Here is a 15,691-nt window from a genome sequence, read left to right on the forward strand (position 1 = left end):
AACGACCCCAACTATAAAACTGTAATATTATTTTTCCCGCACGGTGAACACCGCAAAAAAAATAAACGAAAAACAGTGCCCGAATAACAATTTTTGGGTTACCAACCCTCCCAAAATATGCAATAAAAAGTGATTAAAAAGTCACATGTACGCCAAAATGGTACCAATACAAACTACAACCCGTCCCGCAAAAAACAAGCCCTTACACCGCTTTTTTGACTGAGAAATAAAAAAGTTATCGCTCTCAGAATAGGGTGACACAAAAAATAATTTATTTTATAAATAAGTGATTTTATTGCACAAACGCTGCAAAACATAAAAAAATTATATAAATATGGTATCGCCGTAATCGTATCGACCCGCAGAATAAAGTAAAATGGTCATTTATAGCCCAGGGTGAAGGCCATAAAAAAAAAAGAATAAAAAACTTTGTCAGAATTGATGGTTTTTGGTCACCTTGCTTGCCAAAAAATGGAATAAAACGTGATAAAAAAAAATTCTGGTACCCCAAAATGGTACCAATGAAAACTACAGATTGTCCCGCAAAGAATAAGCCCTCACACAGCTCCGGTGGAGAAAAAATAAAAAAGTTACGGCTCTCAGAATATGGCGATGCAAAATGTGCAGTGTCCAAAAGCAGATAAGATTGGGCGCCATTTATCAGTGCGACACCGGCCACATATCTATGAATTATTATTTATTTACTGCATTATTATACCCTCTTATTATACCCTGATGTACCCCACACAGATAACATATGCCCCCACATTATAAACTGAATCACCAGTAAAACACCAAACAGAACTACTACCAAGCTACATCTGCGCCCCAAAAGCCAAATGGCGCTCCCTCCCTTCTGAGCCCTGCAGCGTGCCTAAACACCAGTTTACGTCCACAGATAAGGCATTGCAATACCCGGGAGAACCCGGTTAATATTTTATGAGGTATTTGTCTTCAGTGGCACAAACTGGGCATAACATATAGTGCACTAAAATGGCATATGAGTGGAAAATTTTAATTTTCACTCTGCACCATCCGCTGCACATTAACCCCTTCGCGCACCACGACATAGCATGTCTTAGTGTGGGGGGTGATGTATGGAGCGTCTCACATGAAAAATAAAGAATTTAAAACGGCAAAATCGCTTTTTTTTTGGTCACCTTGGCTCTACCTAAAAATGTAATAAAAAGTGCTCAAAAAGTTGTATGTACCAATAAAAACGACCCCTCGTCCCTCAATAAATAAGCCCTCATGCTGCTCTATTGACTGAAAAATAAAAAAGTTATGGCTCTTGGAACGCGGGGAGGAAAAAACTAAAAAGGAAAAGAAAAAAATGGATTAGTCCAGAAAGGGTTCATTACTTTCTAATGAAAAACCATTTATGACCACATGTGGGGTATTGCCGTACTCGGGAGAAATTGCTTTACAAATGTTGGGCAGCTTTTTCCTCCTTTATCCTTTGTGAAATTGAAAAAATGCAACATTTTAGTGGAAGAAATGTTGATATTCATTTTCACGGCCTAATTCTAATAAATCCTGCAAAAGACTTGTGGGGTCTAAATGCTCACTATATCCCTAGATAGATTCTTTAAGTGGTGTAATTTCCACTTTTGGGGGGTTTCCACTGTTTTGGCCTCTCAGGGGCTTTGCAAATGCGACATGGCACCCAAAAACCATTTCAGCTAAATTTGAGCTCCAAAAGCCAAATAGCGCTCCTTCCCTTCTAAGCCCTGTTGTGGGTCCAAACAGCAGTTTATTACCACATATGGCATATTTACATAATCGGGAGAAATTGTTTTACAAATGTTGGGGTGCTTTTTCTCCTTTATTCCTTGTAAAAATAAAAAATGGCTACCCTTTTTCAGAAAAAAAGAAGATTTTTACCTTTACAGAATAATTCCAATGAATTCAGCAAAACAACTGTGGGGTAAAAATGCTAACTTTACCCCTAGAAAAATTCCTTGATGAGTGTAGTTTCCAAAATGGGGTCACTTTCCGGGGATTTCCACTATTTTGTTCCCTCCAGTGCATTTCAAACGCGACACGGCACTGAAAACTATTCCAGCAAAATCAGAATTTCAAAATCCAAATGGTGCTCCTTCCCTTCGGAGTCCTGCTGTGGGTCCAAACAGCAGTTTATTACCACATATGGGGTATTGCTATAATCGGGAGAAATTTCTTTACATATGTTGGGGTGTTTTTTCTCTTTTATTACTTGAAAAAAATTAACAATTTCTATGTTTTTTCAGAAAAAAAGTAGATTTTCATCTTCACAAACTAATTCAAATAAATGTAGCAAAAAAACTGTGGGTTCAAAATGCTAACTATACACCTAGATAAATTCCCTGAGGGGTGTAGTTTCCAAAATGAGGTAACTTTTGGGGGTCTTTATTGTTTTGGCCCCACAAGACCTCTTCAAACCTGACATGGTACCTAAAATATATGTTAAAAAAAAGGAGGCCCCAAAATCCACTAGGTGCTCCTTTGCTTCTGAGGCCGGTATTTCAGTAAATTACCACACTAGGGCCACATGTGGGATATTTCTAAAAACTGCAGAATCTGGGCAATAAATAAAAGTTACATTTCTCGGGTAAAACCTTCTGTGGTATAGAAAAAATTTATTATAAATGAATTTTGTAAAAAAAAAAAAATGAAATTTGTAACTTTCACCTCTACTTTGTTTTAATTCCTGTGAAACGCCTAAAGGGTTAAAACACTTTCTGAATGCTGTTTTGAATACTTTGAGGGGTGCAGTTTTCAAAATGGGGTGATTTATGGGGATTTTCTAATATATAAGGCCCTCAAAGCAACTTCAGAACTGAACTGGTCCCTGAAAAATTAGGCTTTTGAAATTTTCTTGAAAATATCAGAAATCACTGCTAAAGTTCTAAGTCTTGTAACGTCCTAGAAAAATAAAAGAATGTTCAAAAAAACGATGCCAAACTAAAGTAGACATATGGGAAATGTTAACTAGTAACTATTTTGTGTGGTATAACTATCTGTTTTACAAGCAGATACATTTAAATTTAGAAAAATGCAAATTTTTGCACATTTTCTCCAAATCTTGGTGTTTTTTACAAATAAATATTGAATTTATCAACCAAATTTTTTTATTATCATAAAGTACAATATGTCACGAGAAAACAATCTCAATCGCTTGGATAGGTATAAGAATTCCGGAGTTATTACCACATAAAGTGACACATGTCAGATTTGAAAAATCGGCTTCGTCCTGAAGGCCAAAACAGGCTCAGTCCTGAAGGGGTTAAAGGTGTCATATCAAAATATTAAATTAAAAAATAAAGGAATGTTATGTAGACGGACCATCACCCCACTCTAAAAAAAAAGGCCACTAAAAAAGGCTATTGAATAAGAATTTGTTGAGATCCACTGTTACAATCTGGACAAAATCAATAAAGAAAATGTAAGAAAAGAACATGATTATTTTGTAACAGTTGAATCTATCATAGAGAGCATGGTAGATGTCTTAATGCAAGGAGTTAATACTAAGGAAGCAATGAAGCTTCCATGTGACATGGAATTACATATCCCACCCAAGAACCCAAATAAAAAGACAAACCAGACAAATTTTGGAGATAAACGGCTGCAGTATTTATTATAGGTTACATAAAAAATTTCAATAAATAATTAAAAACTAACTTGAACATTTAAATAATCAAATATAATGACCAAGAATAAAACGGCCAATATTAAATAAATCCCTTGTCCACCCAGCGCTAGCTGGGCGGCAACAACCCACTAACAAATACAACGACAATAATCTTCGTAAAACTTTGGACGAACAGCTGACCGGACCGGAGTGGAAACTTATATCCTCTGGATTTTCCCACTCCTCAGCTGTAACCACCAATCCTAAGACTGTTGCCAAGTCTGCCGTGTCACTAGGTGAACCTGTGGAAACTTTCAGAATAGGTAAATACACACCAAAAAACAGGAAAATATAGAGAAAAGGAGACAGAGAGAGAAATAGGGGGGGGGGGGGGGGGAGTGATCCCATGTGTCTCCCATGCTATTCTCTCCAAAGTGGGGCCTTTCATTTCACATGTCTGTAAAATACTTTATCTATGGACTGTTTTATTGTAATGATAGTTTCGGCCTATTCAGTTATGTATGCTCATGTCTTTACTGCAGCTAAAATCAGAAATCAGATAGCTTTTGCTGATATGGATGATTCAATACATCTCTAACAAACACACCAATAGCAACAAGGCCTCCTTCAGCTCACTAAACACTGTGGTTATGTGAAGCATGAGGTATACTCTGTGCTCCCTGTGCGTGACAATAACGTCACCATTACATTAATGAAAACTAGTGCACAGGAAAAATGTGGTGGCGCCCGCTTGTTTTCATTTTTCTCTCAAAATTATTCTACGAAAATGACACATTTAACTTGAATCTTAAAGGAAAGGTGTCATGATTTTTTTTATTTATTAATTTGTGTTTTTATTTCATAAAATTTTATATGTACCTTACTTATTTTTTCACATAAAATGTTTTTTTTTATTAACACTTTTTTACACTACTGGGGGCTGCCATGTTTTATTTCATCTGTGTATGTGTCTCTTAACGACACATACACAGATGGAATACGGCAGCTACAGGGCATAGGACATAACGGACGGGACCTGTTCGTTACATCCTGCGCTTCTGCCGTCTCGCTCTATACTGCGCATGAGTTCAGAGCGACCCAGCAGAGAAGATGGTTTGTAGGGGGAAGCCGGCGCCATTTTAGTGAAGACCGTCTGAAGATAAGTGTTTGTGTGTGCATGCGATTGTGCATGTGGGGGGTTTGTTTGTGTGCTTGTGTGTGTGGGGGGGGGGGGGCGCTTGACAGAGGAGTGGTGCTCGCTGCTCAACTGTGGCCCTTCCCGCCCTGGTAATGCTAGCCTGCTGCGGCTGTTTTATTGCATCTGGCTGGTGGTTATGAAAATGGGGGGGACTCCATGTCGTTTTGTTTTCTTTTAAAAATGAATAAATAATTGAGGAAAACTATGTGAAGTCCCCCCCATTTTCATAACCAGACAGATACAACATAGCAGCAGCAGCAGCAGCAGCAGCAGCAGCCTAGCATTGCCAGGATGGGAAGGGCCACTGTTTTTGGCCCTTCCCAGCCCAATAATACCAGCCTGCGGATGACCCAGTGCCCGAACATCACTACAGATGGTCGGGTACTGAATCGTCCCCGACTCTTCCCGATACCCCTGAGGGCGGTGTGTACCCGGGTAATAATGGGGGGTTACTGCTAGCCTTTTTACCGGCTAACACTAAGCCCCGCCTTAGTAATGGACGTCATCAAACAGACAACTGCCATTGCTAAGGTGGTAATAAAGTATTAAAAAACAGAGATATAACTCCCTGTTCACACAGAGCTTGCTGGTTCTGATTTTAATGTAGAAACCATGTCGGAATCAGCACCATAAAACCCCCGAAATTTCCCCACATTGATTTAAATGGGAGGCAGAGGCGTTTTGACCGTTCGGGGGGAAAAAAAAGCCGCGTTCCCTTTCTTGCAGCTTCTGCTTCTGACCTCCCATTGAAATCTTTTTGGAGCTGTTTTCGTGGCATTTTTGCCCATGGTTCTTGCATTAGCTTCAATGACTGTGGACAAAAACTGCCATGAAAACGCCGCAAAAAAAGTGCTGGCAGTTTCAAATCAGCTTCAAAATTCCGGATGGAATTCTAAAGCGAATTTTTTTTCTGCCTGCAAAAAACCTCTGTGTGAACAGGGCCTAAGGCCTTAGTCTCAGGAACATGTGCGTTTTGCGCGCGCAACAAATGCAGCGTTTTTCACGCGTTGCAGTTCCGTGTGACATCTGTGTATGGTGCGTGTCTGCGTGATTTTCGCGCATATGGCATCGTTAAGACACTGTTTTTATGTTTAAAATCAGAAATGAAGGAGGTGCTTTTATTTTTGCCTTCATTTCTTAAACAACTATTGTGCGAATCACGCGCAACACACGGAAGTGCGTCCGTGTGCCGCCCGTGATTTTCACGCACCCATTGTCGTGAGTTTTACGCATGAGTTATGAGTTACATAGGTCCATGCGACGCGCATGATTTTCACGCGCGTATCACGGACGTGAACAACGCTCGTGTGAATAAGGCCTTAGTGTGTATTCACACACGGCCGAAAACCACATCAAATAGCGCATGCGTTTTTACCACAATTTTTTCGATACAATTTTCGGCTGCGTGGCAAAAAAGCGGCAAAACCGTACTGTGTGAATACACCCTAAGAAAATATATTTTTATTCAAGCAAAAACTCGCTCACAACCCTCGTTAACTATTTAAAAAAAACAAAAACGTAGATCATCGAAGTAGTCCAGCATATCTACGATGTAGTCCAAACGGTCGAGCAGAACCTGCAAAATAAAAAAATAAAGTTAGTTAAATAAATAATAAAAACCTTCTCACCTACAGCGACTTCTGTCTTCTCCCTGCACCGCAATAGAAACTAGACGCCAATGAAAAATAATTCCCTTAGGGCATGTTCACATGCCACTTAAAAAAAAACAACCGACGTGTAGACATGTAAAATACACCAGCGTTTCTTGTGAAGCACCTTTTAAAATACAGGCGTTTTTTACATGTTTTTCACGTTTTTTTTACGCATTTTGTGCCTACTTTTTGCACGTTTTTTGTCGCCTTATTAGGAGTCCCATTGACTATGGGAACATTTGGCGTGCTTTACGTGCCAAAGAATTGACAAGAGGCTTCTTTTTTTCCGCAACACGTTTTTTAAAAACGCTTGTGTAAAAAATCGTGTTGTATGTACTAACGACGCGCTTTCCCATTGATGTAAAATGGCGCGTAAAATGCCCCAAAAACAGCGGCAAATACACACCATGTGAACCTGTCAACTGAAAAGTCATTCATTAGAGGGTCTTCCCTCTTGACTTTCATCATTCCTAGCCTTTTACCAGCTGCCATTGTAGCCAAAAATAGGGAGAGGGGGTGAGTCTTCCTCCTGCATTTGCATTAGCGGTGAGTCAGTCTTTTTCGCCTGATTCACTTTGCTGTAATTCTGGGAAGTGCTCCCCCTGGTGGCCAACATAGGAAAACATGTCAAATTATTATATCATTTTAATACTTTCCTCCTTGTGGAAGGAAGGAAAAATAAATAAAAAATACAGCAAAGAAACGTAAAAAATATAATAAAAATAAGTAACTTACTTTGCGACACATTTCCTTTAAATATGTGATTCAAAGTGGCAAAATGTTCAGTTTATAGGGTTAATGCACATGACCTTCTTAGACGTGCACAAGGCTTTTACCCTGTATGCCTCCAAGTTTATACCGAAGATATAGAGTGTTTTTAATCTCTCTGGTTTGGTACGAATCTGACAGAAAAATCGTAGCATGCTCCATCAGACTCTGTATGTAGATAGTCACACCACCTAGAAGCATTGCTTCTAGAGGAGAATATGTCCTTACACACAGAGTCCGGTAGAGCCTGTACCTCCATGCACTGCTTTATAGGCCAGGTTTATATATATATATACAGTGAAGGAATTAAGTATTTGATCCCTTACTGATTTTGTAAGTTTGCCCACTGTCAAAGTCATGAACATTCTAGAATTTTTAGGCTAGGTTAATTTTACCAGTGAGAGATAGATTATATATTAAAAAAAAACAGAAAATCACATTGTCAAAATTATATATATTTATTTGCATTGTGCGCAGAGAAATAAGTATTTGATCCCCTACCAACCATTAAGAGTTCAGCCTCTTCCAGACCAGTTACACGCTCCAAATCAACTTGGTGCCTGCATTAAAGACAGCTGTCTTACATGGTCACCTGTATAAAAGACTCCTGTCCACAGACTCAATCAGTCTGACTCTAACCTCTACAACATGGGCAAGACCAAAGAGCTTTCTAAGGATGTCGGGGACAAGATCATAGACCTGCACAAGGCTGGAATGGGCTACAAAACCATAAGTAAGACGCTGGGTGAGAAGGAGACAACTGTTGGTGCAATAGTAAGAAAATGGAAGACATACAAAATGACTGTCAATCGACATCGATCTGGGGCTCCATGCAAAACCTCACCTCGGAAGGTGAGAGCTCAGCCGAAAACTACACGGGGGGAACTTGTTAATGATCTCAAGGCAGCTGGGACCACAGTCACCAAGAAAACCATTGGTAACACATTACGCCGTGATGGATTAAAATCCTGCAGTGCACGCAAGGTCCCCCTGCTCAAGAAGGCACATGTACAGGCCCGTCTGAAGTTTGCAAATGACATCTGGATGATTCTGAGAGTGATTGTGAGAAGGTGCTGTGGTCAGATGAGACTAAAATTGAGCTCTTTGGCATTAACTCAACTCGTGTTTGGAGGAAGAGAAATGCTGCCTATGACCCAAAACACCGTGAGCTACAAGAGTAGTGAACGAGCCGAGTCAAACCAGGAGTGTACGAGGTACCAAACGCAGAGCAAGAGAGTAGTCAGTAAAGCCAGGGTAAATATGAAGCAGAGGACAAATAGTACAAGCAGCAGCAGCAGAGCCATAAAACCAGCAGAATCACAGGCAAAGGAGAAGCAGGAAACAAAGGTATAAATAGACAGAGGGCGGGAGCTAGCTCCGTCTGGCTAGGCTGTGATAGGCTCTCCCACTTCTCAGCCTCCCAGCCTGAGTGGTAGAAGAAGGAGTCACAACATCAGACTTAGGAGCAGGTGCAGACTGAGTAACCACGGGCGTCGACACAGAAGCTGTGTCTGGCAGATCCTTTACATGTGTATTTTAGGGGCAGAGGATTTCCATGTGTTCAACCTGTGAAGCTGCACAGGGGCCCAGTATGTAGAGGGGCCCTTTGCACTTTAAAAGTAGACCTCTACTGTCTATTAGATTGCATGTAGGTGACTCTTTAAGCATGGATATACAGTCTGACTTCTCGTAACTGGACCATGTGGGGACAAAGCCTTTGGAACTGCCACTCCCTCTTATCAGCTACATCTATAAAATTGTATAAACTATTTCAGAATTAATATCTATCAAAGCGCCATTATTAGTAAAGGTTAGTAAAAACAAGAGCAAATACTATTAAAGCGGATGAAAAAAATTATACAAGCCATCATCTCAAACCAGATAAACCTAGTGCCAGTGCAAATGTTCTGGGAAATGTAATACATTTTTGGGATGCAGACAGTGACCGGTAAAGAGCTGCCCTAAAGCATTGCCCCCTTTAAAGGGTATTCAGGGTTCAGCAAATTAATGTGATTTTTGTATAATGAAAAGTTATAAGATTTTCAATATACTTGCTATATCAGTTCTTAATGGTTTTCAAGATCTCTGCTTGCTGCCATTTAACTCCTTGACGCATTATCACATACATGTACGTGATAAGTGTCATAGGGAGGTATGGAGGCCGCTCACGGGCTGAGCGCCCTCCATACCCTGCGGGTGTCAGCCGTGTTTAAAAGCTGACAGCACAGACTAACGGCCAGGAACAGTGATCATGCCGTTTCGGGCTGTTTAACCCCTCAAATGCTGCGGACAATCGCGATCGGGGGCGTCGGTGGCTGTCATGGCAGCCCGGGGGCCTAATGGAGGCCCCCAGGCAGTGGCGTAACTACCGCTATAGCAGCTGTAGCGGCTGCTACGGGGCCCGCGGCATGAGGGGGCCCGTGTCGTCTGCCGGCACGGGCCCCCACCATGGCCGGAGGCTCCGCTAGCAGCCGCTATGGCTGCTACAGTGGGACGCCACTGAACACTACGGCAGAGCAGGGAGGTATCTCCCCGCTCTGCCATTAATCAAAAGACATGTATCTCCTATCCACAGGATAGGGGATACATGTGTGATCACTGGCATTGATAGGGAGAACGGGGGACTGAAAGTCCCCTGAAGTTCTCCATCACAAACCTCGGACTTCCGGGGTCTGTGTCGGCAGCTCCGTAGAAATGAATGGAGCGCCGGTCGCGCTTGTGCGCATGCGTGACCAGCGCTCCTTTCATTTTTATTGAGCTGCGCAGACGCCGGAAGGTTAGAGGTTAGTCATGGAGAACTTCGGGGGACTTTCGGTCCCCCGTTCTCCCTATCGCTGCCAGCGATCACACATGTATCCCTTATCCTGTGGATAGGGGATACATGTCTTTTGTCTTCTCACACTGTAGGTCGCATTTTTTGGGGGGGTTGGGGACGCTGTATGGCGTTCCCTACAGGGGGGCTGTATAGCATTCCCTATAGGGGGGGGGCTGTATTGCGTTCCCTACAGAGGGGGCTGTATAGCGTTCCCTACAGGGGGGGCTGTATGGCACTATCCACAGGGGGGGGGGGGCTGTAAGGCGTTCCCTACAGGGGGGGCTGTATAGCGTTCCCTACAGGGGGGCTGTATGGCGTTCCCTACAGGGGGGGCTGTATAGCGTTCCCTACAGGGGGGCTGTATGGCACTATCCACAGGGGGGCTGTAAGGCGTTCCCTACAGGGGGGGGGGCTGTATGGCGTTCCCTACAAGGGGGGGCTGTATGGCGTTCCCTACAGACCCCCCTGTAGGGAACGCCATACAGACCCCCTGTAGATAACGTCATACAGACCCCCTGTAGATAACGCCATACAGTCCCCCCTGTAGATAACGCCATACAGCCCGCCCCCTGTAGAGAACGCCATACAGCCCCCCCTGTGGATAGCGCCATACAGCCCCCTGTAGATAACGCCATACAGCCCCCCTGTAGATAACGCCATACAGCCCCCCTGTAGATAACGCCATACAGCCCCCTGCAGATAACGCCATACAGCCCCCTGTAGATAACGCCATACAGCCCCCTCTGTAGATAACGCCATACAGCCCCCTCTGTAGATAACGCCATACTGCCCCCTCTGTAGATAGCGCCATACAGCCCCCTGTAGATAACGCCATACAGCCCCCTCTGTAGATAGCGCCATACAGACCCCCTGTAGATAACGCCATACAGCCCCGCCTGTAGATAACGCCATACAGCCCCCTTTGTAGATATCTACAGAGGGGGCTGTATGGCGTTATCTACAGGGGGGACTGTATGGCACTATCTACAGAGGGGGCTGTATGGCGCCATCTACAGAGGGGGCTGTATGGCGCCATCTACAGAGGGGGCTGTATGGCGTTATCTACACGGGGCCTGTATGGCGCTATCTACAGGGGGGCTGTATGGCGTTCTCTACAGTGGGGGCTGTATGGCGTTATCTACAGGGGGGGCTGTAAAAAAAGGCACTATCTACGATGTTAAAAATAAAATAAACAAAATTGGTATCGCTGCGTCCATAAAAGTATGAACTATTACAATATACCATTATTAAACTCGCACAATGAATGCACGCCAAAATCGCTATTTTTTTTCTCCCTTTAGCCTGCGGGCTAAAACATGTAATAAAAAGTGATCAAAAAGTACGTACCAAAAAAACAAAAGCTCGTTCCGCAAAAAATAAGCCCTCACACCGCTCAATCCATGGAAAAATAAAAAAGTTATGCCTCTCAGAATGTGGTGAAACAAAACAATTAAAAAAAAAAGTAATAATATATAAAAAACTTATATAAATTTGGTATCACCGTAATCGTATTGAGCCACAGAATAAAGTTAAGTTGTTGTTTTTACCGCACTGCGAAAGCCGTAAAAATGAAAAACAAAAAAACAATGTAGGAATTGCAGTTTTTTCCAATTTCAGCCCGCAAATAATTTTGTTTCAGTTTTCCAGTACATTATATGGTACTTTAGATGGTACCATTAGAAGGTACAACTCCTCCAGCAAACAATAAGCCCTCACACCGCTCCATTCATGGAAAAATAAAAGTTATGGCTCTTGGAACGCGGGAAGTGAAAAACAAAAATCAAAAAATGAAAAATGGCTCGGTCCTTAAGGGGTTAACGGTATGTTCACACAGCATTTTTTGTCAAACAGAAAAACTCTGCCTCAAAATTTCCTTCAGGATTCTGGAGGCGGTTTTTAAAATGCAGGCGGTATTTGAGGGTTTTTTAGGAAGTTTTTAAGGCAGATTTTTTAAGGTTTATTTGGGGGTTAGAAACCTTATTCATCTGTATTATGCTATTTCTTAAATGTTTTTTTTATATATCTGTTTCTTGGCAAGAAAAAGCATCAAAAACGGTATCGAGCTGCGGGGCGCTGTTTTTTCTGTCCTGAAAAACATTTTTTGAAATTAATGGAAGACAGATTTGGGGCATTGTTTTTAAGCGGATTATGACATGGAAAACAGGTAAAAATCAACGTAAAAAAACTCCATATGAACATACTCTAATAGGGACTTAAATTATTTACTTCAAGAGGATAAAAACAAAACAAGGAAACGTGTGAGAATATACCCAGTTTTGTATTGTCTTAGAAAAGAAAATAACCATAGCCTGGTGATCAGCTGATTGCCACATATGCTGCTCCAGAAACCCCCAGTGGTCAGTTGTAATTACATACAGCCAGATCGAGAAAATTTTTGCCACTCTCTGCTCTGGCATATAGAGACGGTTTTGAGCAGCCCCACTATGATGTCCATGTACCCTTACAGAAATAGCCGGCCTTAGTTTAGATCAGGGGTCTCAAACTCGGCAGGGTAAATGGGCCACACATTGAAAAAATGTGAAGTTGACGGACCGCATTACTTTCAAATTTGATACAATACAAAACTATTTGTTAATCAATTAGTTATTTGAACTACTATAACAAAACGACATTACTATAACAAAACTACATTACTATAACAATACTACATTACTATAACAATACCACATTACAATAACAATACTACATTACTATAACAATACCACATTACTATAACAATACTACATTACTATAACAATACTACATTACTATAACAATACCACATTACAATAACAATACTACATTACTATAATAATAATAATAATAATAATAATAATAATACATTACTATAACAATACTACTGTCACGATCTGTGGGTATGTGGACCCACTGGGCCGTACCACTGTAGCGGGATAGCAGCTGGCCAAACAGTGTACCAAGCTATGATTAAGGACCCTAGTGGTCTGAAACGCGTAAGCGTGGTCCCGGGATTGTTGTTTTATCCCTTTTAAACATGACCTAATAAAACTGAATTTTTAATCATTGGAGTGCTGGATCTGCCTTTCCTTCACACTATTTTTGTTACCAAAACCTGCTGTCGACACAGGATTAAGCTCAGGAGGATCTACGAGCACCCACAGCTTTTTGGATTCTTATGCCTATTCAGGCATCAATCAAGCTTTACACAAAACGCATGAAAAAAACGCATTGGAAAAACGCAACTTGGTTATGAGGTGAGCAAAACTTGAGGTACAAGCTTTTTTCACTTTTCAAACAGTGTACCAAGCCAATGTCTATATAGTCCAAGCACAAGGGCACCTGTAGCAGTTCAGACAGTAGTAACGGCAAGGCTCAGATGGGATCTTGGCAACAGACACCGGGCGTGGTGTAACACAGCAGGCGTGACCGATGGCACAACACGATTCCAACTTTCTAACACACATGAACAACGGTAGCACAGGATACAGATAGCAGGTACGGAAACACTGGGAACTGGATAACACTAAGGGGCCATTTGCAAGACTAACACGGGTAAACACAACAACGCTTGGGCAATGAGTAAAAGGGCAGAGCCATTGTTGTAGTCCAGGATGGTCATGGGTAAATTGTCCTACGGGACACAGCAGAACGGAGCGGAAGTGAGCGCTGGCATCTCCTGGGGAGGAGATGTGGGCAAGCACTCACAGATCCATGGCTGCGGCTGTCGGGGGTGAGTAATCCCGACGGTCTTCGGCCGTGGAACGCACAACTACATTACTATAATAATACTACATTACTGTAACAATACTACATTACTATAACAATACTACATTACTATAATAATACTACATTACTATAATACTACATTACTGTAACAATACTATATCACAATAACTATACTACATTACATTACTTTAACAATACTATAATACTACATTACTATAACAATACTACATTACTATAATAATACTACATTACTATAATACTACATTATTATAACAATACTATATCACTATAACTATACTACATTACTTTAACAATTATTACATTACTATAACAATACTACATTACTAAAATAATACTACATTACTATAATACTACATTACTATAACAATACTACTTTACTATAATAATACTACATTACTATAACAATACTATAATTATAGTGCATTACTATAATACTACATTACTATAATAATACTACATTACTATACGAATACTACATTATTATAATAATACTACATTACTATAATACTACATTACTATAATAATACTACATTACTATAACAATACTACATTACTATAATAATCACAGATCCATGGCTGTGGCCGTCGGGGGGTGAGTAATCCCGACGTTCTGCGGCCGTGGACGCTACAACTACATTACTATAATAATACTACATTACTATAACAATACTACATTACTATAATAATACTGCTTGGTTTAAACTTTCATTAAATTTGCGAGTTTACTCCACGTGCTCATTATAAGAATCTAGTTTTTCCAGTTTAAAAGTGCAGTCTGGAGGCTCAGTTGGAAGCGTTTGGCAGACACAAGAATGTCAAGATTGGGCAGCCCCTTTTTAGATAGTGCCACAGTGCCCTCTGTATATAATGCCACACTGCCCTCTGTAGATAATGCCTGTCACGTAGGGTTCGTGGACCCACTGGACCGTACCGCCTTGGCGGTATGGCAGCTGGCTAACATGGCGCAGGTCAGAGTTTATAGTTCATAGAGGGTACCTGTGGCAGCTCGGACAGTAGCAAGGCAGGCTCGGCTGGGACTAGGCAGCAGGTAGACGTTAGGCGTGGGGTAGCAGGACAGGCGTGGTATACAGCACAGCACGGCTACAGCTCAGCACGGCACTAGATCAGGATACAGGTTACAGGATACAGGAACAGGGAACACTGGGAGCAGGGACATTTTGCAAGACAAACTTAGGATACAACAACAACGCTAAGGCAACGAACCAAGGGGTTGGGACCTTCTTATAATCCAGGGCACTCATGGGCTGATTACATATGAAAGTCTACGGGACCTAGCTGAGGTGAGTGGATGTGAGCGCTGGCCTCTCCTGAGGAGGAGACTGGGGCCAGCGCTTGCAGACCCATGGCTGCGGCCGTCAGGAGGTTAGTGAACCTGACGGCCCGAAGCCACGGACATGACAATGCCACAGTGCCCTCTATAGATACTTCCACTGTGCCCTCTGTAGATACTGCCATACATGGCACCCGTAGATAATGTCACAGTGCCCTCTTTAGATAATGCCACAGTGCCCTGACCTAATACTTAATGCCTCAGTGTTCTCTGTAGATACTGCCATACACCCACCCGTAGATAATGCCACAGTGCTCTCCAGAGATAATTCCACACACCCTGACCTAGATAATGTGCCAGTGCCCTCTGTAGATAGTGCCACATTGCCCTCTGTAGATAATGCCACAGTGTCCTCTGTAGATAATGCCACAGTGTCCTCTGTAGATATTTACACAGTGGCCTCTGTAGATACTGCCACACTCCCACCCGTAGATAATGCCACAGTGCCCTCTGTAGATGATGCTACACACCGCTATATAATGCCACAGCGCCCTCTGTAGATAATGACACAGTAGATAGTGCCACACACACACACACACACACACACACCACACACACACACACACACACA

Source organism: Rhinoderma darwinii, chromosome 2 (genome assembly GCF_050947455.1).
Source record: "Rhinoderma darwinii isolate aRhiDar2 chromosome 2, aRhiDar2.hap1, whole genome shotgun sequence".
Classification (NCBI taxonomy): domain Eukaryota; kingdom Metazoa; phylum Chordata; class Amphibia; order Anura; family Rhinodermatidae; genus Rhinoderma; species Rhinoderma darwinii.